A 9461-nucleotide genomic window follows, 5' to 3' on the forward strand; every position below is an offset into this window, starting at 1 on the left:
GCCACCCATGTCCTAGGGGCAAGGGAAAGCCAAGTGGCCAAGTGGCCATGGGGGTTAGTTCATGTGTAAAGTTAGTTAGTTAGTTAGTTAGGATTAGGTTAGTAATTGTAAATGATTATTAGTAGTTTGAGATTTGATTTGGAATTATTTAATATTAGTTTAGGTTAGTAGAAGGTAATAAGGTTTATTAATTATTAATCCAGTTTAGTGTTTAATTGGTAGTTGGTTTAAAAGGTTTATTTTTATGTTAGATTTGTTTCATGTGTTAGAATATTAGGTGGGTTATATTATTAAGGAAAGTATATTATGTTATTTAGGTGAATATTTTAATTATTTTGTTTTATTAATGTTTTATAATGTTTAATTAACTTAAATTGCTAAGATCATATGAATCGAAGGTAAATGAAGAGGTCTTATGTATGTGACTCAATAGTGAAATAAGAAGGTGTTGTAGGGATGAAATGTATATCGTGTGTAATTGCACGATGAATATTTAAATGTATTAATTAGTTTTATCGTTAAATTATGATTAATTGGGAACTAGTATTAAGGTTCTAGATCACTTCCTAAGAGATGTAGAATTAGTTTACCTAGGGAATTGTCTGACATAACGAAATGAATATATGGAATCATGTAAAACCTAATGAGTCTTATGTAATTAATCAAACATAATAATGTGAAATGCATAATAGTCAAGTAAGTTTGACTTAACCAATAATTAAGGTTAAAACTTGAATGTACCATTATTGCGGTGTCATTCCATGTGTATGTCAAAAAGTGGATTTTATGAACCTAACCTTACTTAAAACTAAACATATTTAATTCAACTTAAATCCAAGAACTATGGCACCCTAAATGCTTTCTCAAGTATGATGTCACACCCTAACTAGAGTTTAATCAAACAAATTATGTACCCGACCTCAGTGTTCCTGTAGCACTGGAACTTAGGGTTTCAAACCCATGTAGTAGGATGGTATACCAACTCTACATCCTCTTGCAATATAATTTTAACTTAGCTATGTACCTAGATCTTGTAACTTGAAAAACTTGTTGCACCTTGTTATCACTCTTCTGCAATGTACTTAATGATGGTCTACATGTTTATATGTTAACTTAGTTAAATTTACCCTTTAAAAAAGAATGGCGTGTTTTTGCCCTAATTTTTTTTGGGCATGACAGTAACTGTGGGAATTTTAAAACCCTTATTTAGTCATTGAACTTTGATCATGAACTCAAGAAGTTCAAGGTTCAAGTTTAGAATTGTTTCAAACACTAAGTTGGAATTGTCATTATCTTTTGTTTCATCATGCCAATATTAAGTCTCACTCTGTGAAATTAAACCATTGAACCTCATGGTTCAAGGTTCAAAGCTCATAGTCCCATATATGAAATACCAACCTGGTCTAGTGCATGTAAAGTCTATTTTTTATTTTTGGTGATGAAAGTTCACTGCAATGAAGCTGAACAATTAAATAGTATTTTCTCTATTTTGAAGTTCAAAGTTCATAGAGTCATAGTAGGTCATTGACATGGCATATTTTAAGTCTCTTGGCACTTCATCCTAAAATCTGCAAGCGGATGAATTTGAACTTTTGAACCTCTCATTTCATGGTTCAAGGTTGAAGACACTTAAGTAAAAGAGATTGTGCATAGACACATGAAAGCCAATCATCATGAATTGATATGTGTAAAAGGTGAAAATATATTAATTTAATGATTTTGGAAAAAGGTGATGATGGATCAAGGATGATATGGGCAAGGAGTAAACCACCTTTAAAACTAGTAGCATGTTATCTAATCAGTGAGGTTTCTATTATTTGATGAAGCACATCACATAAGTGAAACCTTATAACAATTTTTACTATTTTTTATTGATCACTTGTGTTGCATAATCATTTGGCTAAAATTTGCAAGAAATAGAGTGAAGGTGAGGTACCTAGTTCTTCCCAAGAAAGTGGAATTAAATTTACAAGTGAATTTGAAGAAGCCCTTCCTACATTTTATGGGTTTGAATTCCCTACTCTGTAATTAAGGGTTTTCTAGGTTTTTCATTTCTATCTATTATGAATTTCTAGTAATCCTTTGTTAAGTGTTGCAAATGTTTTTCTCTAGACCTAAGCTTCCAAAGGAAAATAAAACCATTCCATTAACTAGTTTTCTTTTGAAATTCAGACATACAACACAAATAGATGAAAATATTGAAAGGGTAGTAGATAAATTTAAAAATGAATAGCCTAGATCTATGGTGGATAAAGTGTCCAAAAGTGGTCTAATTCAAGCTAAAGATCTTCCTGGGGTAGCATTATGTCCAGAGCTAATACTTGAGTGCAGAAATAGGTATGATATAATAGAAAGATGCATTCAAACCTTTACTAGTGAACCTCTTGTCTAGACAAGCCACAATATTGTAATGGGTGCCATGAGGATTCCTACCATGAAGACCTTTGAGGAAAGGACCATCATTCTTTCCTACAGCCAATTTTCTATGAGAAAGAAGCATTACAATAGGGTCATTACTAAGAATTGGTTGCTAAAAAAAGGAAAGAGAGGTTCCTATTTGTCGTGACCTCTAACAAGGGAACACTTGTTTAAGGATGTAAGATTAACATTATCAGATTTCCACAATTCAGAGACATTGTTATTTTCTTAAGCAGAGTGAAGGGAACCCATCATGCCTTTTTGTGGGAAGATTGGATGGACTTTTTCATCCAATTCATACTTAGACAAAGAAAATGCATAGATTAGGTTGAAGTGATTTTTGATAGGCTTTATGAAAAACTCCCCCAATCTTGGGAGATGGCTAGATTTTACATGACTTACCTATTTTATATCCTTGCATGTTGTAGAGAATAGGAAGGTTTACCACATTAAATCTGGGTTGAAGATATGATAATTTATGAGTAGCACCCTTTGTTACAATAGAAAATAAATTCAAAGAACTTTAGAAGGGTTCTGGATGTATTTTTGGCATGCTTGGTGTTTGAACTGCAAGGGAAGGAGAATCAAAGGTTGTTCAAAAAGAAAATACAACTAATTATGGTCTATGGAAGTCACTTTATTCAATTCCTGGAGTTTACATACTTGAGGGTAAAAGGATTTGAAGGAGAACCTTTGAAACTTGCCAAATATTATCTGAATAAATATGTTCTAATTGATAATTACAAACAAGTTTCTTATGTACATAAAAAACTCAATCCTAAGAAGGGTACCAATCATATCTTTTTTATTAAACTTGACCATTATCACTATAAATCAGCTCAAGATGCCTTAAACCTCAACCCTAAGATGAAACTCATGAGCTTGAAGTCTTATCAAGCCAAGTCTAAATTTGAGAGAATGGGTCTTGCAAAAATCCATTTTAAAGTGAACTTGGGATTCGTGCATGAACCTTAATTAAATGATTATTGGGTCAATTTCTTGAATGATTTTGAAGTTAAAAGAAGACTAAAGTTGTAAATGAATATCAAAGGAGTTAAAGAGGTTGAAGATGAAGAAGTGGTGGATTTGAAATACTTAAAACATATTGAAGGCCTCCCCATACCTAAGATTGATTGGAGAAAGAAAGAAAAGGACATCATACAATTCAAAACCTTCAATGTCATAAGGACTAAAAAATGGTTAAGGGAAAGAAAAGTTGAAAATTCATTGAAGTTGAAACAACACCTCAAAGGGAAGTAACAACTTCAAGTTTAGAATCTCCAATAGTGTTTATTGATGAATTATTTACCATCCCCAAGCCTATAGTCAAGCAGAAATAACTAATAGCAAAATTAAAGTAGTCCTAAAGCAATTTTGGCCTATCAAAAAACATGGAAAATAACTATAGTCTTCACTCCTTTTGAGTTAGTCTATGGAAAAGAAATTGAAATGCATGTTGGATTTTAGCACAACACTCTTTGAACAACCCTAGAACTATACATTAATCTCACTCAAGATCAACATGAAAGGGTCCTACAACTTAATGGCCTAGATAAATATTAAGATTGTTTAACAAAAATGAAAGAAATGGCATGATAAATTCATTATGGAGAAGTAGTTTGTTGTAGGAGATTGGGCACTTCTATATGATTTTCCTATAATCATACACTAGGAAAATTTCAAACTAGATGGTTGGGCCCATATGAAATAATCTTTATCTTTGCAAATGGTACTATACACTTTTCTACCATAGATCTTTTATGGTTCAAACTATTGGTCAAAATTCATTGATTAATGCTCTATCACAAATCATAGAATAGAGAAGAGTTCATGCACAGTTTCAACTTCAAGAACATCATAACACTTCTATAGGAAAAGAACTAGGTCAATTTCATAGGTTTTGTCTTCTCTTTAAGTTAATTCAAAGATGTCATAATAAACCTTTCACTTTATGTAAAATTACTTCTCCATAATAATTTTCCAGCTCACCTTCCATCTATTTCATCATCCATCTCACCATATCAATTCAACACAAGGACACTATGCAACATGCATTCAAAAATCAGAACAAGGTAAGTAGTACTTTTTCATCATACATATTTTAGTTCATTTAATTTTTGAAATAAGCATTTCCATGTTTGTACTACTCTTGCATACACTGGCATGATGGCACCTCATGCCCAATTTTAGCTAGGGGAGGGATGGTACTTTTTGCTTTTCATATTTCATTTTTTATTTATTTTCTTTGATTTCATATTCATGTGTTAGTACTTTGTCTATGACATGATGCCATGTCATAATTATGTGTTAAACTCATACATTGATATGACTACAAGTTGATGTAATTTGGTACATTAAAAGAATCATTAATGAAGGCAATTTTCATCACACATACTACTAATTATGAAATTTAGTGCTTCAAAAACTTGTGACAATCTATTTTTGTTTCAAAAATAAAACCTTCATTTTCCTTGCTAAGTGTTTATTTTAAAACTAAGCATGCAAATGCACCACATTCTTGTGTCTGAGTTGTCGAATCTTTAAGTGTTAAACTACTATTTCATAACTAACATGGGTGTAATCTGATATGGCATGATCTAACTATTCATAATATAATCTTAGAAGACCAGGCATGTCAGCAAAATTTTGAAGCAAGGGGCTAGTTGGATTATTTTTAGCAGTTAACTGTGTATGATGAAGGAATTTCATTTTAATTCTTGAACACGTTGCATAATGGAGTCATCATGGTTGAGGGATTCAGGGTTGAATACAATGAAGATATTATCACAAAAAAAATTGTGTTATATCAAGAAGGAGAGGATTTTGCAAAAGATTTTGACCTACATTTTGCAAGGGCTCAATTTACTTTGCACCAAGATCCATAGGTGGAGGTTGATAAGAAGTGAGGTACAAGAAGACTTTCTTTTCCAAATCCCTACAATCAATATGCATTTTATGTTATGTTGTACATAACCTGTGAAGGTCAGTTTACATTCTTGCATGGAGTTCATTTCAAGTTGTTGAGTTGTTTGAGGCATGACAACAAGCCCATTAATCTTCTTAGTTTATTCTTTCAATTGTTATAAAAGAGGGTGGGGTTAGTAGAAGAAGGTAAGCCTGATTCTATTTCTCATCACTATTTGATCAAATCACTTGTTGAAAGGACTTTTAAAAAGAATTTGTTGGTTCTTGGGATGATGTTGTGTTATCTAATGAGTATGTTCCTAGATTAGTTGATCTAATGGGACAAGGCTAAGGTAGTAGAATATGTATAGAACATGGCACTATAAAGATAGTGGAAAGGTTTGATCCTTCTCCTTCTACTTCCTAAACTAAAAACCCTAGGTCCACTAAGGGAAAGCCATATAAAAAATATCCTCATACTCCTAAGTCTAAGCAAGGGAAAGAGAAAGTGACCACTCCTAATAAAATACAAACCCCTCATTCTGGTATAAAATCTAGGGCCTCAACTAGGAAGAAAAAAGGAAAATCAATTGAGGAAAAAGAGTTGTCTTCAGAAAAACAACAAGGAAGAAACTCACACTACTGAAACTCCACCTCCTTGTAAGTGAGAGAAATCATAAAAGGAGATTCGTAACATCTCACTTAGGAATCCAAGAGAAATAAACCTAACATGTTACAATGTTTACTAAATTATTTTATATAAAGTTTAACTAATATCAAAATAAAAATGCAGAAGCAATACACACATACACATCAATTACGTGTATGTAAATACAATATGGATTCCATTCCTCAAGAGTTCTTCATGTTGAGTCATGTTTAAGAACTTTATATTAATTAGTTTAAATCTTAATTACAAGTCCATAATCATAAAGAAGTAACATATACATCATCTCATAAGAAAATGCATAAATACAATTGATATCATGAAATACATCTAATGGATAACAACCACTGCACATGTCATAGGGTATGGAGAATAGATACAAGTACATCTATATACAAGATACATGATAATATATGTACATCAACTGAATATAAGTCTCCAAAATAAGAATAAGAAAGATAATGGTACATATGCATCAACGTTCATCAACATTTGTTAAAATGAGGGGGACACAAATGGTAAAAAGTTACTACCTCCAAACCGCGTGGTCACCTAATTAGGCTCCCACTCCTACAGTACAAGGAAGATAATGAATGATCCACATATAGGTAATCAAACCATAAAACAATCCTAGAAAAAAAATCATGATAGCTAAATCTACCTCAAGGGTACACAAAGTACTAATAAAGAAAAGATAATCAAAGTCAAAAATAAAATTAACCATTCCAACACCTCATACTAATCCAACAAATTAGATATCAAGTACAATATGAGTATCAAAATCAAGAGATAAGTTAATGAAAGATATCCATTTCAAGTCAAAATTCACGTGTCAAAAGTACAATAACCAATAGAACACCAACTATCATCAATGAAAGTAAATCATTAACAATAAACACATCCGAAAATAAAAACACCACCAAAGACAAATACAAAATCTATCAAGGAGACTTGGGCTACATACTAGAGAGTGTCAACACATGGTCAAACTACTTGAGTTACCCAATATTTTTCTCTCATTAGACCCCAAACCCTCAAGAGTTGAGTAAACCTGGATTGGTCACCCTAGACCCTGGACCCTCAACGTGACCCATACAAAACTAGAATACCCTCTCATGAAGATGAGGATAAACTAGTCATACCTCTCACTAGGTATCATTCCATTCTTATCCTTAGCCTATATAGGCACTCGAGGCATGGGTGAGGCAAACATCTCTAACTTATTTTTTTAGTGTATCTCAAGGAAGGGGCTAGGAAATATATTTTAATTACTATGTTATCACTTGATACACATCTTACAATTAGTTACCCTAGTACTAACCACTTTGGGTCCCAAACCCCTATCGCAAGCCACTCCTAGAAAAAATGTACCTAATAGCCTCCCCTAAGCACAAAAACCATAGTTGTGTCTCATAACACAACATCCATAATGATCAAATTTGATTCCTTAATAGGTAACCCAAAATATAAGATGATTCTCCAAACCCAAGAAAATTGAAATGATCCACAAAGTAAATCACATAAATACAATTTTTCCAATTGAATCTCAAGGCACATCATAACATCTAGCTAGATAAACATTATAAAATAATTCAAAAAAAGCCTCTGGTGTATGTCCTAGTTAGCCAACTAAACAACTCACATCAAAACTATCATGAAGAAAGAACATCTAACAACTTCAAATAATATTACAAGGAAATCATAGGTTCTCAAGCATATAGTTAAATTATTTTGTTTTCAAAAGTCTAGTTTGACCATTTGGATATTTTCTAAACATTATGATTAACTGATAGGCTATTTATTATGGGAATCACAATTTGAGAAATGTAATGTCTCATGTGGATGGTCAGTGGTGTTTAAAATTTATGTGTACTAGGAAAAATTCAATTAGGCTAATATTAAATGATGAACCCCTTGGTAAGATACCCATTTTGGTTTTATATTTAGACATTTTCCATTTTGAGAGGGCAACTCAATAGGCTATCCAAAATTCATTTCTGAGATGAAATTTTTTTATTATGTAGTAGAGAATTGCTAAAGTGAATATCCTTTTTGTTCTCCTTCTTGAAAATAACTCCATCGATCTACTCCCCTTTGTTTCTTTATTCCTCACCAACACACTTTTTTCTCCTCATGCTCTCAAGTATTATTAGAGTAGTTGAAGAAGAGTAGTGGCACAAGTGCAGGAAGAGGAGATTTAACATAATTGGGAGGCAGATCATGGGAGGTGGAGAATGTGGGAGAGGCATGATGACATTGGTTGGTGAGAGGGATCCCTAGGGTGGAAATTGGTGCCAAAGTGAGGAAAAATCAAAGGTGAAGGTTGTGGACATATGCATTATCTACGAGTGTCATAGTAGACTTCATCATTATGATATTGGTTAGCTTTTAGGACCAATGGTGTTCTAGGTGACCCCAATGGAGGCCATGGAAAAGCTTAGAAGAGACCCAATGAATAACAACTATCAATTGGGAGGGTTGGTAGTGGAGGGAAAGATGATGTAATATGCATCCTCCATTGACACAATATTTTTGGTGACTGATTTGGTCACAAACATGTTGGTGTGCCACAAAGGTGCCTTGCCTAATCTCTTCATAAAGGGTCACTCTAAGTTGTTACCGACAAAATTACAAGAGAATTTCTTAAGAATACCATGGTAAAAAAATAATTTCCCACACAATCATCATGTTGGAACTTGGTATATATAAAATCAATTACCCCCAAAATTATAATCTTTGAAAGGATGATGTATAAAATCAGTTACACCTCCAATTACATTCCTTCAAAAAGCTATACATGAGTCAAGTTCAACCTAGAACCAAAAACCCAAATCAACTAACAACAAAACCAAACACACAAAAAAAAACTTCTACCAAAAACCAAAATCAGATGGATTAAGTTTTGGGAATTAAATCTAAAGCTAATAAAAATAGTAGCATATGTTTTGCATTTGGTTTCAACAAACATAGAGATCTCTAATGGGTATACTTGTCAAGTTCATTTTGATTATTGAAATTTTATGCTTTAGTTCATATGTTACAATTTTGTCTTTCAAGTGAGATGAAAAAAGATAAACCTCGGTCCTATTTATGGAATGTACTATAATGCATACTGCTAATGTTCTCAACCAGTTAGAACAATAAGTCTTCTGATCAGTCTAGCCATAACTAATTCTTCTTTTTTCACTTAAGACAATGCACAAAACATTATTCCAGAGTTATGTGGGCATGTCTCCTTGTATCCCATTGTCCCTAGTAAAGTTGAATGGCATGGAATGTCACTTGTCACAAAGGGAAACTAGAGACGTATCTTGCAATAACATTCAAGGGGGCCTTAGTGCCAAGTGCATCTTTGGGATGGCCAAATGCCCCTCTATGATCTGAATTTTTCTGTCACAAACAATATATTATTGTATAAAGACAAATGTATGATTATATACAATTATGGGTACCACTTTTGAATGACTTAATA

Source organism: Cupressus sempervirens, chromosome 4 (genome assembly GCF_028749045.1).
Source record: "Cupressus sempervirens isolate cs-2001-9-10 chromosome 4, ASM2874904v1, whole genome shotgun sequence".
Taxonomy (NCBI): Eukaryota; Viridiplantae; Streptophyta; class Pinopsida; order Cupressales; family Cupressaceae; genus Cupressus; species Cupressus sempervirens.